Genomic DNA, 16,036 nt, shown 5'->3' with positions numbered 1-16,036 from the left:
GGTATTTTTCAGTGTTTACTGCATGTGTTTTTCACTAAATTCTGGTAGAGTGCCTTTTGACTTTTCACTGCCACTTCAGCAGGGATCTGCATTTGGCTTTGGGAGTGGTGTTCTCCTACCTCTGTCTTCCACTTCCTCCCTCCTCTCTCCTCCCCGTATGATTTCACTTGCAAATGTTCACCGATATGCTAACTGCAGTGGAGCTCTGAAAAAGCACGGGGCTGGTATACTGTGCTGATCCTGAGACAATCTAACAGCTTGCTTATGCATCTATTTGGCTTGGATGGAAAATTAGAACAGCTTTAATCTGCTACCAGCATCAAGCAGGGAAGCACTCCCTGGAGTGAGGAGTTGGGAGCATCACAGCAGGCTCTGATGAAGGCGGCTGCTGCGGTGTCAATCCAGGCAGCAGAGCTCCAGTAGCAAGGAGGGTGCTAGCTTGTTTTAAAGAGAGCGTATTATATTTGAGGGGGGAATACTCATTATACGGAACTGTCCCAGAGCTGAGTAGCTGCATCATGGAAAAATACAAACAGGGATTTTTTTGGGTTTGTTTTCGTTTTTGTTTTTTCCTGGGTGCCCACATCAGTGAGGATAATGGAACTGAGGTCTTTAAAAATGGACACATAGTGCAGTTCGGTCAGATGAGCATTTTAGATGTTAGTAATTAGTAGTTAAGGCTTGATGAAGTGTAGGAGGTAGGAGGGAAGCAAGCCTATTTTAGGAGATTAGAGTGATAAGGCCTTTGCATGTTTTTATCAGTTCATGTAGAATTTGACATATGGTAAACAGGAAAAGATAGTATTTTAAAACCCCATAAATACACAGAGTTGGAAAAAAAAAAGAAGAAGAAGAAGAAAAAAAAAAAAAAACAAATTAGAGAAAGGAATACCCGCCAGCAGCACTCCCCCTTGGCTTCAATAGTGGGGTAGCAGGAAAGGGCTACATATCATTGTGTGAACCGGATCCAGCAATACAGAAAGTCAGCAACGTGAGGCTCCTAGATGGCAAGTTAATTAATTCCAACCAGTTGTGCCCAAGTTCGCCAGGCTCCATTTGGCATCGCCCACTGGTCTCTATATTTGGAATTATGAGCTTCAATAATACTCCCCACTCTCAGGGAAGCCAAATTTTAGGTTGACTTGATTTGTCACATTCCTTTGTTTTATAGCTTTCTGTCAAAACTCCCCAAATTAATGCAACGCTATGTTGACTGTTTTGTTTCTTAATGCAATGAAACTGTCTTGAAATTACAGTTGGATAGAGCTTTTTAGAAATTTACATTGACATCATAATCAGATCATAATAAAACTGTAATTGAGTCTCATAGCTTTGCATGGACATATCTATTGTCAAGGTATGGTATTAAAAGTCTTTTATGTGATTTTTAATGTGATTTTTCTACTGAATTATTTTTTAAAGTGTCAAGGCATACACAGGCATCATAAACAAATGACATTCGCTTCTGTTGCTTAAAAAAATCTAGTTAGATATTAGGTGAGCCTAACTCAGGCTTATTGTAAGGCCAAAAACGATATTTGATGAGAAAGTGCTTTGGAAAGTTAAAAGTATTAAGAAAATATTAAACCCAGAACAAAGTATTTTTGGTAAATGAGTAATAATGGCAGTGTAAAATAGTTCATTTTGACTGGAGCTAATTCAGTATTACAGGAAATTCTAACTATATATCTTCCAAGTAAAAGTTTCCATATTTCTTTGAGACAGGAAATTGTACCACAATGAAATATAGAAAAGAAAAGATTTTATTTTTAGTATAACCAAATCATGTTAAAGTACTGTACTAAAATTCAACAATGTCTTTATATGTGTGTGTATATGAAAATAGCTCTACTAAACAGCGGGTAAAAACAAACACATACTCACTATTTCTTCACCTAATATAATTGTAGCCAACAGGATCTTTTGTTACTAGTTTCATTTTCCTTTTCCTCCTTTGGAAGGCATTAGTCGCATTTTCTTCGGCGAAAATGGAAAAGAACCGGCCAGTAAATTGTGCCGTGAGTCTAACGCTGTTTCTGGAGCAGAAACTGGCTGGCGACCCTATTTGCTGTCATCCTTGGGCCTGATGGTGGCTGATGAGAGGCTAATGACGCCTGTAGGAGTGTGGAGCTCGGCCTTGGATCACAGGACCAGGTGGGGGTGTTCTAGACAATTCCACGGGGCCTCATCCTCTGTACATGTCTCACGCGTGCTCCAGCTGTGGCCGTTTCCCCAGACAGTCACATCTCAGGTGAAATGGAGGGGGAACACGCGGCTTTCCTCATCTAACGTCCGAATGTTCTATATCATTATAATCATGCAAGTTATCTAGTTCATCTAAGTTGGCCATCACAGTGTGTAAGAATTAGTTTCTATCTTCTTAAGATAAATGATTTGGATCCTGAGTGATAAAAAGAAATCCCTAGTAATTCTGAAGGCCGTGTAAACAGCGAACGAAAGGAGAGAGGGAAAATAATCCCGGCTGCCTGGAAGCGAGAGGCAGCCACAGACACACCGTTCCGGAAACCGCGGGAGGTGACCGGGAAGCCCCAGAGGCGGCCACAGACGCACCGTTCCGGAAACCGCGGGATGTGACCGGGAAGCCCCAGAGGCGGCCACAGACGCACCTTTCCGGAAACCGCGGGATGTGACCTGGAAGCCCTAGAGGCGGCCACAGACACACCTTTCCGGAAACCGCGGGAGGTGACCGGGAAGCCCCAGAGGCGGCCACAGACACACCGTGCCGGAAACCGCGGGATGTGACTGGGAAGCCCTAGAGAGTGACTGGAACCGGAAACCATTACAGTATGTAAGAATTAGTTTCTATTTTCTTAAGATAAACAAATGATTTGGATCCTGAGTGATCAAAAGAAATCCCCGGTAATTCTGAAGGCCGTGTAAACAGCGAACGAAAGGAGAGTGGTAAAATGGTCCCGGCTGCCTGGAAGCGAGAGGCAGCCGTAGACACACCGTTCCGGAAACCGCGGGATGTAAGTGGGAAGCCCTAGAGAGTGACTAGAACCGGAAAGGGGGCGGACGCTTTGAGGGAGGCAAGCGCGGGAACAAAAGGGCTGCAGCCAGCAGGCTGGGCTGAGGTTACCGGGGTGATTTGTCTCCGGTGTTGAAGCAAGCTGGCTCCTGGCTGCTTACCTAACATCTTGTGAACTCTCACATGGCATCATCAGGAACAAAGCACAGCCATTCAGTCAAAGCGGCCGGCTGGAGAGAGAACAAACAGGTGGAGCTGTAGCCATAATAAGGACCCTCAAGCTCTGAATGATTTGCCGGGGTATAGAAATGTGTATCAAAATAGGCCTGTAATCCCAGCACTTTGGGAGGGTGAGGCAGGTGGATCCCCTGAGGTCAGGAGTTTGAGACCAGCCTGGGCAACATGGAGAAACCTTCTCTCTAGTACAAATATAAAAATTAGCCGGACATGGTGGCTGCTGCCTGCAGTCCCAGCTACTAGGGAGGCTGAGGAAAGGGAATTGCTTGAACTCCGGAGGCGAAGTTTGCAGTGAGCTAAGATGGCCCCACTGCACTCCAGCCTGGGCCACAGAGCAAGACTCTGTGTCAAAAAAAAAAAAAAAAAAAAAAAAAAACAACAACAACAACGAAAAGAAGTATATATCAAAATAGGGAAAATAGGGAGATGAGTTGATTTAATTTAGGGTAAGTAGGTAGAAGTATTATTTGACAGTTATTTAACAATAATAATATCATTAGGGTTATTGTCAATAACCCAATTATTATTGTCAAATAATAGTTTTTATTTGACAATAATTGTCAAATAATACTTAATTTTAAAATACTTTTAATTGTGGCATTGTCAAATAATAATTTATAATGGACAACAGTTTTTTTGCCTCCAAATTAGATGAATTGATCAGCATTGATATTTTAAGATATAAATTACAATCTCAGGTCACAGCTACATGACACGCAGCAACTGGTTAGTTCCACACATTCAGATTGATATGATATTACAAACAATAAGTCTAACAATTTATTGTGACCTAACTAGTTTGTCAGCTGTTTTGAAAAGCACCGTTTTTGTTTTGGAAATCAATTAATTGATTCAAAACACTTAAAGCAGTTGTTATCTCCCCCCCATAAGGAAATTTGCATTCCCTCAAATTAACAACATTCAATTACTCACAACAGTCCTATGAGGTATATGGCCAAGCGCAGATATTGGAGCATTCATTAATTCAATAAGCAACCTCATATTGAAAGTGCGTCGTATGAGGCACTGAGAAAAGCCCTGGATAATTTTCAGGCATCTATGCTTATACCATCATTTCTAAAACTAATATTCACTTGGCAACTACGCTACTGATTTTGTCCTTCTAAACTTAATTCTGTGGCATTGTCAAATAATACCATATAATTGGAGAAAGCAGCCTATCCAACTACACATAAAATTATGTTGAAGCCACAGCCCGTGCAACTTGTTTCCCAAGGACCTAGTCTTCATTAATTGTTCTGTTAACAAGAATTAACAAAATCTACTGATTCCTTGATACAATCTTTAAAGTGTCTGTATATATGATTATGTTTCTGATTATTAATATATTTAAACCTAATCAAAATAGAATCGTGTAAAAAACTCCATGTTTATCTATCATTTATCTTCAACAATTATCAAGTTGTGATCCAACTCATTTCATCCATATCTTCTACCTACTTCCCCACTCCAGACTTTTTTAACTTGTAGAGGAATTATAACATTCACTGTTTACTATCGTCTACAACGTTTTGTGCTAAAATATCTATTTAAAAATTTCTATTGGTGACATACATGATGTTTTGCAACAATCTCAGCTATCTAGTTCCAAAACTTTTCATCTCTCTAAAAAGAAGCTCTGCAAGCATTAAGCAATCGCTTCCCATTCCTGTCCACCTCTGGCCCTCGGAATAACAGATATGCTTTATCTCTATGAATTGGCTGCCTCTGGATATTTCATATGGATGGAATCATACCACATATAGCCTTTTGTGTCTGGCTTCTTTCACTTAGCATAATGTTTTGAAGGTTCATCCATACTGCAGCATGTATCAGAACTTTCATCCTTTTCATAGCTTAAGAAGGGTTCCGTGTACTCTGTTTCATATTTTGTTTATTCATCAACTGATGGACATTTGGGTTGCTTTGAGTTTTTGACTGTTGTGATTAGTGCTGCTGTGACATTTGTGTAGAGACTTTAGTTTGAACACCTGTTTTCAATTATTAGGGTATATATATATAAGAGTGAAACTATTGTGTCATATGGTAATTCTATGTTTAACTTACTGAGGAACTGCCACACCTTTTTCAACAGTGGCTGCACCATTTTACATTTCCATCAGCAATGGACAAATGTTCCAGGTTTTCCACGTCCTCACCAACATTTATTTTGCATGATTTTCTGTTATTCTAGCTATCCCAGTGTGTGTAAAGTGGTATCTCATTGTGCTTTCGGTTTACATTTTCTGATGGCTGATGATATTAAATCTCTTATGTCATTATTGATCATTTCTATATTTTCCTTAGGGACTTGCCTTTTTATTATTGAATTATTAGAGCTTTTTTGTATATTCTGGATACCCTTGATCAGCATTGATATTTTAAGTTATAAATTGTTATCAGACACAGGATTTGCAAATATCTTCTCCCATTCTATCAATTGTCCTTTCACTTTCTTGTGTGTCTTTTAAAGCACAGAAGTTTTTAATTTTGATTAAGTCCAATTTATTTACGTTTTCTTAAGATACTGATGTTTTTGGTGCAATATCTAAGAAACCATTACTTAATACAGGGTCATGAAGATTTATGCCTGTTTTTTTCTAAAAGTTCTATACTTTTAGCTCTTACAATAAGGTCTTTGATTCATTTTGTGTCAATTTTTGTTATATGTTATGAAGCAGGGATCCAAACTAATGCTTTTGCATGTGGATATCCAGCTCTTCCAGCACAATGTTTTGAAAAGGCTATCCTTTCCCCTTTGCACAGTCTTGTCATCATTGTTAAAAATAAATTGACTACAGATGTATTGTTGTTTTTTTACTGGATTCTTAATTCTATTCCATTGATCTAATCCTTTTGGGGTGAACATAGCTATAAACATGTATTTTCTTAATAAAATATATCATGAGCTCTTATTAATACTTTCAATTTAAGTCAGGACTGCAGTGTTCTCACTCAACCTCATGGGCAGCATCTATACCTCTTTTAGCCTATGCTGACAATTCCAATTCTTAATGACAACAACATAATTACTTACTTGCTTTATCTGAAATACACATACAAAAGCTTCAGAATAACAATGCAAAATCTACCACCAACAATATAATAACTAAAAAAGTTTTTGAAATATATTTTCACTAAGATCCCTAGGTTGACACTTTTAACCTTCAGTATTTTGAAGATGCTATTCCACTGTCTTCCAGCTTGCATTGTTGTCAGTGAGAAATCTGCTGTCATCTTTATTTTTCTTCTTATTTATATAATGTGACATTTTTGTCTGTCTCATTTGAAAACTTTATCTCTGGTTTTAAGTAATTTGATGATGATGTGCCTTGATGTATTTGCTTGGGTTTTCTCAGATTCTTGGGTCTATAGGTTTATAGTGTGTATCAAATTTGGAAAATTTTCATCCATTATTTTTTCAAATATTTTTTCTTCACTCCTCACCATCTCTTTGGGAACTGAAATTCCACAAATCTTAGGTCACTTGAGGTTGTCACAACTCACAACTCTTTTCTTGTTTTTAAATTATTTTTTCTCTGTGTTTCATTTTAGATAGTTTCTATTGCTATGTCTTCAAGTTCACTAATCTTTTCTTCTTCATGTGATAGGTTGTTAAACCTATTCAGCATATTTTTAATCTCAGGTAATATGTTTTCATCTCTAGCAGTTTAATTTACATCTTTTTTACATCATTCATGTTTCAACTTCAGATGTTTAATTTTTCCTGTAATATCCTGAGCACATGGGATAAAATTTTAATTATTGTTTTAATGTTCTTATCTACTGACTCTACCATCTGAATAATTTCTGGATTAGTTTTTCTTGATTGGCTTTCTCCTAATTGTGGGCTGTGTATTTCTTATTCTCTGCACACCTGGGAACTTTTTATTGGATGCCTTTCATTCTGATTTTTTTTTTTTTTTTTTGTCTTTGGCTACTGGGTATTTCTTTATTCCAAAAAATTCAGAACCTTTATTCTGGGAGGTGGGCTACTGGAATTATTTTTATGTTTATGAATCTTGCTTTTAAGCTTTGATTAGGAGGACTAGAGTAGTGAAGTGTTTAATCTAGGGCCAATTTTGCCTTACTACTGAGGCAAACCCTTCTAACTACTCTCCCCAATGTCGTTGAATTAAGATATTTCTTCTTAGGTTGATAGGAGAGCAGGTACTACTCTCAGCTCTGTGTGAGCCCCTAGGCTTATTCACTCTTGTTCTATTGATTTCCCCTTCAGTTTTGGAAAGTTTCCTGACCTGCATGCATTGATCATCACTTAGTTGAATACTCAAGAGGACTTTTCTGCTGCATACTTGCAGGGTTCCCTCAGATCTGTAGTGCTCTCACTCTGCAACCTTCCTTGTTCTGTCTCCTCTGCTCCTGTGCCTGCAAACTGTAGATGCTTTGGCTTCTGTGACAGGCTAAATAATGGCCACACTCTCCTTTACCATGCAAAAATGTCCACATCCTAAAACCGGGAGCCTGTAAATATTCTACCTTAAATAACAAAAAAAGCACTTTGTAAATGTGACTAAATTAAGGATCTTAAGATGAGGAGATTGTCTTGGATTCTCTGGGTGAGCCCAATATAATACTATGGGTCCTTGTAAGAGGGAGAGAGGCTGGACAGTCAGAGACAGAGAAAGGGATTAGAAGGTGCTATGCTGCTGGTTTACAACAGGGAGGAAGAGGCCAAGAGAAAAGGAATGCAGGAACCTGCTAGAAGCTGCAAAGGACAGGAAAACAGGTGCTTCCTGGGAGTCCCTGGGAGGAACACAGGCTTGCTGATACATTTTAGACTTCTTACTTCCAGAACTATAGATTATAAATTTGTGGGTTTTTTAAGGCAGTAAATTTATGGTAATTTGTTACCACAACATTAGGGAACTAATACAGTCTCTTTGATCTCCCTGGCTTATCACCTCAGTACATGAAGACCGTTGGGCTCCCCTTCCCTCCCTTACCTTGAATGACTGCCTGGAGACTCTCTCCAGGCAGTAAACTGGACAACTGTAGGGCCTGTCACTTGGTTTCTCATTTCACAGAGGTCAGTGTCCTTTGCTACCAGATGATGTCCAGTGTTTCCAGAATAGTCAATTTCTAAATTGTGTCCAGTTTTTTTCAGTTGTTTCAGATAGGAGGGAAAATCCAGTCCCTATTACTCCATCATGGCCATAAAAGGGAAGCCACCTGTAATAGCCACACAGAAAAGGTGTGGCTGTATTAGTCCGTTTTCACACTGCTATAAAGAACCGCCAGAGACTGGGTAATTTATAAAGGAAAGAGGTTTAATTGACTCACGGCCGGGGAGGCCTTAGGACACTTACAATTGTGGTGGAAGGGGAAGGAGAAGCCAGTGCCTTCTTCACAAGACAGCAGGAAAGAGAGAAGGGCAGGGGAAATAGCCCCTTATAAAACTGAAAGATCTCGTGAGAACTCACTCACTGCCGTAAGAACAGCATGGGGGAATCCAACCTCATGATCCAATCACCTCCCACCAGTTCCCTCCCTTGACACATGGGGATTACAGTTTGAGATGAGATTTGTGTGGGGACACAAAGCCAAACAATATCAGTGCCTGTGCCACAAATTTGATACACAGTGAGATACACATTGAAATGTTACTTTATAATGTTCATTATTTTTAAATTGAGTTTAACTTTCCTATGTTGTTAAATATTTTTAAAGTTATTTGATTTTCTAGCTTAGCTTTCCTTGTACAAGGTTAGGTCTCTGAATGCAAGAAAAATACTTATTCTCTATCAGATGCCTAAATATCTAGATCAAAGAGAGTAATTTTCTATTGCTGGAAAATACTGACAACATAATATTTTGCTAAAATCTGAACTTGGGAACAAAGACCATCCCTTCACAAGAGGTTCATCATTATTATAGCTGTTGAGAAATATACATTTCTGAAAATTTGGGGCGTCTCCTTGACAAAATAGTTCTACATTAATAATAGCAGATTTGACTCTCTTTTTCAAAAATGTCAGTATTGGGAGTCTTTTGTTTTCTGCCCTCTACCACCCCAGCATCAGTTTTGTTAGTCTTCCTTTCCTTAGTCTCCATCTACCTTTAGATGCCTAAGAATACTTCAACCACTTTGGTGGAATTATCCAGCCTCGTCAGTCCCAGGATCACATTCTCGACTCTGTCACTAAATAAAGCAACACCCTTATGCTGAATAAAGCAACTTACCTACTTATGAAGGTGGCCACAGCCCTCTTGGTTTAGGTGTTAAAGACTTGTAAAGGCAACACCAAGACATTTGAACAACTGGTTCATTCTACATCATGGTCCTAGGCTTTAGGAACTAATGGATTTGACAATTATGATGTTAAACTCTATGACTGGGTAAGGAAATAAAGGCTGATTTAGAAGCAAACACAAGTCCTAATCTCCACATGATTTCAAAAGCCAGGTTGTTTCACTCATAAATTTTTATTGGTATTTCTTTTCCCCACACAGGTTTTTTCTAAGTTTGGAATATTTTCTGATAAAATACATGCCTGTCTATCTTTTATGCTCCATCTAATTTTGGAGAATAGACAGGACCCTCTTGAAGGTACTCTGTTTAAAATTGTGTGTAATAAGAATAAAGACTTAATGCCATTTTTAGCACACTAAAAAGTTTAAAATGTCCTCAACAAGGCGCAGTGGCACATTCTATAATTAAATGCCAGAAAGCAGTAAAATGCATTAATTACTGCAGTTGATATAACTGAGAATTTGCTTGCCATCCATTTAAAAATATAGACTATTCATTTATGCTTTAGGAAGAATTAAAGGAGAACAGTATCATTTATGGAAAAGAAGTAACAGGGAACCACAGTCTCTGTGTCACATATGTTTACCTGTATGCCTGCAAACTCCAGTGCAACTGTTTGGGGATCCCTTACACTACAATGATCTTTATTTATAATCTGATAAAATCCTTAGAAATTAGCCATTCATGCTTTTGTCTTATCATGTGGTTCCCACTCTCATCTTGTTTGAAAGTCAAAGTCAGACCTTCATGGCACGAGAACGAATCTTTGATCTATGCAACTCTTAACTGATGCTGAGATGCATGATATTAATTTCTTTCTTGCATGTGTTTTACTATTCCTGGAAATTTGTTTGACAAATTGTTCTAAGTGTAATTTTCAACCAGAAAGATAGAGTCTTATGTAAGCTATTGGATCAGTCTACATACATTTTTTTGCAAGATCTTAATAAAATATTGTCAAGTGTTATTTTTAAATGCATATTCAAAAATATACACTTAACCTTTTGTACTCTTATTTGGAAAAGAACCAATAAGAGTACTCTCCTTTTTCTTAAATATATATTTTAAATTATTCATTACTCTTTTTATGTTTTTGTCTCCTATGATGCATTGACTATATTGCTTTAAAATGATTTTTATTTTGGTGTATGATAACTTCTTGTGTTTCTCACAAACTTAAAGGCAATTATAACACTTTGGGTTTTTTCCCACCAAGTTTCTGCAAGCTATTTACACAGTATTCAACTCGTATTACTTTGATTATCAAAACAGAACTTGGTCTGTATTGTATTACACATCCTCTTAGCATTAAACAACTCATTTATTACTACTAAAAATTTTTGTCTTTCTGGAATTTCTAGATTTTCACTTTTGTATCATAATACTGAGTTGTGTTCTATGTAAAAATGTGAAATTGAAGAATTTAGAGGAGAACCATAAATATTACTTTTTGATTAGGACTTCTGTTGAAAGCTAAAGAGTAGTGTCATTTTGCATATTAAAGAGGGGAACATTAAGATACCATGACAATTCTGTTAGCACTTTGTTCACAGTCCCACAAATCCACTCCTGTATCATGGCACACACACTCACCAACAGGTTCTCCCTTGTTCCTGTGCGTCAGTGCACACAGCCAGAGCCTGGTATGGGTACAGCCCTGGCATTTTGGACAATCTGCCATAATTTTGAGTTCCTTTCTGCTACCTTTATTTCCCTCCATAATTTCCTCATTATGCCTTTTTTCAGGAATTATTTTAATTACATACTGACTAATTTTACAATGGTTTCATAGGTAAAATAGAGATATCCACTAGCTTCTGTGAAGAAAGCAGAACTGGTTTAAACAACTGAATATAAATTTTAAGTTATTTGCAAATAAATCTTCCACCCCAGAAGTGCTTTTCTTCCATGTCCTTTGGGATTTTGTTGGTATCCACTCTTATGTGATAGCACATAATTGCCAATGGAGGATGAGAATAAGTTTTCCACCTCATCCTTGAAATTTCCTTTCCAGTTCTTAATTGATTAACTTATCATCTTGTCCTTGCATTATTCTGAAAATAGGAGAATCAGGGCTGCTGAATCGTAAAATGTCATTAGAATACGACAGCTGCTCACACTGGTGGAAACTGGACAGGGGCAGTCCTCCCTCTACAATGTGGGTGTTGCCACAATAGCAACAGGGTGCTCTGCTCACTGAGGACAGCAAGAGGCTCTATTTCAGCCCCTGCCTCTCCTCCCCAGGGTACCCGTGTTCAGAGCACAACCTTCACAATATGTGGGAAGTACGGTTTTTTCTTGTTCTTAATGAGTTTCTATTTTTATGGGCCCATTTTGCCTAATTTATTAATTATAAATAGGGCCTAAATCCAGCCATGTCCCAAATTAAGGTAAACTTTGCTAGTATTGTTCTAGCAATTATTTCCCTTTATTCTCTTCTCCTTTCATGCCTCCTCTTCCCTGTGAGTTATTATCAGCAGCTTTAACCTTGGGCCTATGGAGAATTGCATGGAGAAGCTGAGCTGTGATCATCCAGCATACAGTGGGTCTAAAGTGGAAGCCCTCCACCCTGAGCCCCACATCTGGATTTCTATTTTCATTTATTTCAAGGGCGAAGAGGCACTAAATTAATCCTAAATCCCTCATTTAAAACTTATATGAAGGCCACACCATTACATCTATGATCGTTATGTTATTGTTGAAGCCAAAGTTTGAGTTACAAAGAATAGTATCCATGATCCTTCACCCTCCACCTAGGGTTCATGAGGGTTACACCAAGGAAGAGAAGAAGGAATGCACAGAGCAAGGACAACAGCCGTGCTCAAAATCTGAAGCTTGGGAGCTGATGAGAGACATTACATGAAATATTTTGTTGACCTTTGTTTTTTCTTCCATTGGAAGTAACTTCAGCCTGTTTGCTAAAAATATGTAATGGTTCAAAAATTCAAACAATACAGAGAAGCAAAAAGCAATATGTGAGATTAGAATATATCACATGTGAGACTCTGCTGCCGTGAGATGACCACTGTGGACAGTCAGGTAGACATTCTTCTGGACCTCTCTGTATAATCACACACATACGTGCTCACATGCATGCCTACACCCGCAAACACACGCACACACACTTACTGAAACGGAGTTACAGCGTACATGCAGAGTACATGGACACAACTTTAGGTTTTCATGTCAATAAGTACCTAACTCCTTGAGTTGTGTAATTATCATATTTACAGGTTTTTTAAATGAAGAGGATTTATCTGTCTATTCTTATGTCATTATTTTGCTATTTTAATCACTAAAGTTTTACAACCTATTTTAATAACCTCATTTTTTTCGAGGCTCTGGATTTTATTAATTCTAAGAACAGGTATGGCATAATTTTATGTAAAACATCTACTTCATTTGCAATAATCTTAGATCCCTACAAGTTGCACACGGGAACTAAGCATATCTTCAGAAAATGGATCTGTTCTTCTTTTGTCAATATAATATTTCCAATCATTCTTCCTCTATAGACTTCAGAATTGATTATTGCATTTTCTCTCTTTTCTAAGTTTCTGTAAAACCCGTAATAATAGAAGATGAATAAAATGGCAAGCAAACAACCAAAATAATCAAACCAAACTAAAATAATGAAAACAAAATATGACTGTATTGTTACAAGCAATCATTAATCAATAGTTTTCTTTTTCTTAGTTGCAAGAACTATCACCTACTTTGACGATATTTTGTAGTCATTAGTTTAAGAGTGGATTGTATGCCAAAAATAAAAAGCCCAAAGTGATCAATACAGGTGTATAATAAATAACTTACCAAAGCTTACAAAATTACATAAAGTCAGGGACAGAACACTTTTATCAAATGTTTTAAGAATTGAAAGCGAGTCACACCATATACTTTCCTGCCCTTTTAACAGAATGTAACATTCAGACATACCAAGGGGTTCTAATTTAAGCATAGATATATTTTGGTATAAGAGATTTATTTAAAAATAAAGTTGTGTCTGTGGGGCTCAGTGATATATGCTCTATTACAAAAGGTGAAATACCTCCCAAAGCAAAGAAGAGATATTTCACTCCTCTGTGGAAATCAGACTTGGAAGTTTTCTTTCACTATTGATACTGGAAACTGACTGGGGCCATGCTCATATCTGGGATGTAGTGAGAATGTGAGGGGCTGAGAGCTCACATTCCTCTTCTCCTAATCTCCTTGTTCAGTTCTGACTTTGGTCTTGGGCTGAGCACACACAGGAGACATGATGAAAATTCCCAAGGTGCACTTGAATCCTGTGGATTGGATACGAACGTCAAAGGATTCATATTCTTTTAATATGAATCCTGTGGATGAATGTCTGACCCCTTTAAGATTATCAGACAACCTAGGGTAAGAGAGACTTATGTAAAACTTCATATGGAACCTGAAGGCATTTTTCAGGAGATAAATTAGAATTGAGGAGTCTATTGTCAGTCTGAATTCCCATTCTTACTGGTTGCATTTGTTGCATTCTGCTTTAAAATCACAAAGGGGAGCAAAATTAAAGAAACTATGCAAATATGAAGACAAGTACTCCCATCTTGCTGTCTTCTACATTGCATTCTTCCTGCAAAACTCAACTCATATTCTGATCTGCCTCAAAAACTTCCCTATGACAGCATCTCTCTAATTTTAAAGTTTCTACCCTAATTACTATCAATATGACAGAGTTTGTCCAAATCTGTTTTCCAACTGTTTTAAGTACATTGATTTTATTGCTCCACCTGGATTATAAACTTTTAAAGACTGCGACTATGAGGTTTTTTTTTAATTGCCCAGAATGCTCAGTGTAGCACTAGGCAAACAGAGCTCCTTAATATATACTCATTAATGGAAAGATGTGTAGAAACTCCAAGTGTTTATACTTAATGGATACTGGAAGTTCCCAATCATCAAGAGAAAAAAATCCCAGAAATAACTAGAATCATTTGAATGTGACCAATCAACTAAAATCTGTGCCCAAGACAAATTAATTGATCAATGATGAATTTCTTGGGAAATGCTGTAGCCAGTGGACTCTGTTAGACCTAATTATAAACTGCACTGGTTACCTCTCCTACAGTACTTCTGTCTTCAGATTGAGAGTTGCTACCATTTTTTCGGACCCCAAATATAACTGTCAGGCCACACTGAGATTGTAGGTGAGACTGGAGAATTTGTGTTTAGAATGACTTCTATTAAAATGTTAGATTTCTTCCAATAGTCAACAGCCCTGTTATAAGAACAGATAAAGCAGATTTCTGAATTGATTCAAATTTTTTTATGGGAAAAACTGGCTAGCCATATGTAGAAAGCTGAAACCGATCCCTTCCTTATACTTTATACAAAAATTAATTCAAGATGGATTAAAGACTTAAATGTTAGATCTAAAACCATAAAAACCCTAGAAGAAAACCTAGGCAATACCACTCAGGACATAGGCATGGGCAAGGACTTCATGACTAAAACACCAAAAGCAATGGCAAAAAAAGTCAAAATTGACAAATGGGATCTAACTAAATTAAAGAGCTTCTGCACAGCAAAAGAAAATATCTTCAGAGTGAACAGGCAACCTACAGAATGGGAGAAAATTGTTGCAATCGATCCATCTGACAAAGGGCTAATATCCTGAATCTACAAAGAACTTAAATTTACAAGAAAAAAACCAAACAACCCCATCACAAAGTAGGCAAAGGATATGAACAGACACTTCTCAAAATAAGACATTTATGCAGCCAACGAACATATGAAAAAAAGCTCATCATCACTGGTCATTAGAGAAATGCAAATCAAAACCAGAATGAGATACCACCTCACGCCAGTTAGAATGGCGATCATTAAAAAGTTAGGAAAAAACAGATACTGGAGAGGATGTGGAGAAATAGGAACACTTTTACACTGTTGGTGGGAGTGTATATTAGTTCAACCATTGTGAAGATAGTGTGGTGATTCCTCAAGGATCTAGAACCAGAAATACCATTTGACTCAGCAATCCCTTTACTGGATATATACCCAAAAGACTGTAAATCATTCTACCATAAAGACACATGCACATGTATGTTTATTGCAGCAATATTTACAATAGCAAAAGCTTGGAACCAACCCAAGTGCCCATCAATGATAGACTGGATAAAGAAAATGTGGCACATATATGCCATGGAATACTATGCAGTCATAAAAAATGAGTTCATGTCCTTTGCAGGGACATGGATGAAGCTGAAAACCATCATTCTCAGCAAACTAACACAGGAGCAGAAAACTGAACACTGCATATTCTCACTCGTAAGTGGGAGCTGAACAATGAGAACACATGGACACAGGGAGGGGAACATCACACACCAGGGCCTGTAGGGGGTGGGGGGGCTAGAGAAGGGAATGCATTAGGAGAAATACGTAATGTAGATGACAGGTTGATGGGTGCAGCAAACCATCATGGCACATGTATGCCTATGTAACAAACTTGCATGTTCTGCGTGTGTATCCCAGAACTTAAAATGTAAAAAAAAAGAGAAAAGGATATACAATAT

The sequence above is a fragment of the Macaca mulatta genome, chromosome 18 (assembly GCF_049350105.2).
Source record: "Macaca mulatta isolate MMU2019108-1 chromosome 18, T2T-MMU8v2.0, whole genome shotgun sequence".
NCBI classification, from domain to species: Eukaryota; Metazoa; Chordata; class Mammalia; order Primates; family Cercopithecidae; genus Macaca; species Macaca mulatta.
The sequence above is the reverse complement of the archived record's forward strand: the minus strand, read 5'-3'. Positions refer to the sequence as shown.